Genomic DNA, 1,649 nt, shown 5'->3' on the forward strand with positions numbered 1-1,649 from the left:
TATGTATTCAACGTTTTCCACGTGTTCTCAAGAGTTATAAGTTGTGATTTTTCTTTTAATTGATCTAAATTTGGTCCTATTTATTAAAGGCAGCTTATTCTACTGAGATTCAGTTTTGGATTCTTCTTTTTTATTTTTCTTAAGGAAAATGAGCCCAAAGTTTTGAAAGTACTTCAACTTTTTTTGCAGACGTTTCCACTAATACAACTTACTGTACATAGACCCTACAGCACGACAGATCACCATACAGTTTATACTGTATGGCATTAATAAGCAAGTATACTACAAATAAGCAGCTTGTAATATAAATGAGAAAACAATCACTTAATTTCAAGAAAATGAGAAATGATGTCATTAAGCATTATTTTAAACCCAACTACTGAAAGTTAAGTTTGAATAAAGAGAGGTTTGTCTGTTATATAGATAGTTATAAATATTACCAACTAAAGAATGTCTATATAAGCATAATAGTACATTCTGTTGCATGTCCATTTAACTACTTCGCAGGGTGTCGATGGATCTTCACCAAATTTGGTACGGAGGTTCATTAGGTCGATGGGGAGATACATACAAATTTTCAGTTTTGCATTTTGCGTTTTTTATGGGCGTTTTCGCGTTTTTTTTATCACTACTTCGCCTCCTGTTGATAGATCTTCACCAAATCTGGCATGAAGATTTGTTGGGTCCATGCGGAGATACATGGAAACTTGCGGTTTCACATTTTGTGTTTTGCAGTTTTTATGGGTGTTTTTGCGGTTTTTTACAATTACATATAAGGGAAACAACTTTTCATGTCCTAAGATAACCTTTCATTAATCACGAATTTACATAATTTCCGTCCAGGGGATGATTACTCCAGCTAGTTGTTAATAATTCTCATATAGTAAACCTGATAAATACTTAAAGGCAACATTCAGTCAAAACATCATATCAAGACCAGACATAAAGAGTTATCTTAGAAGAAAAGCTATAGCAAAAAAAAAGCCAGTAATCGGTAGTAATAAAAGTATGCTTTGTTTATCAAAAATGTATAAATACACACGCAACCATTTAATGTAGGGTTAGTAGATGATAAAAAAATTGTCATCATTTATTTTTCTTCCAACAAAACGCCTTATTAATAAAGGTAGATGGTGATAAATCAAGTTGTTAGTAAATGTGAAAGAGTCGGATGGAATGCCGATTAACTTCAGAAACTTTAACAAGTATAGCAAGTTACAAATAAAAGTCAGAAGCACAACGTAATAACCATCTGCTGGACAACTTATCAATATGTGGTTAATAAACAATTGATTTGATAATTTATAAGGCATGACCAGGGTGGTTAGGGCGCTCGACTAGCAATCTGAGGGTCGCGGGTTCGAATCTCCGTCACACCAACCATGCTCGCCCTTTCAGCCGTGGGGCGTTATAATGTGACGGTCAATCCCACTATTCGTTGGTAGAAGAGTAGCCCAAAAGTTGACGGTGGGTAGTGATGATTAGCTGCCTTCCCTCTAGTCTTAAACTACTAAATTACGTGTAGCTTTGTGCGAAATTCAAAACAAACCAAACCAATAATTTTATAAAAGTAAATCCGAACAAAACATGTTCTGATGTGCAACGTATAACATAATAATCGAATAATGGCTGGAGACATCTTGAATGGG

This window comes from Limulus polyphemus, unplaced genomic scaffold (genome assembly GCF_000517525.1).
Source record: "Limulus polyphemus unplaced genomic scaffold, Limulus_polyphemus-2.1.2 Scaffold1, whole genome shotgun sequence".
Classification (NCBI taxonomy): Eukaryota; Metazoa; Arthropoda; class Merostomata; order Xiphosura; family Limulidae; genus Limulus; species Limulus polyphemus.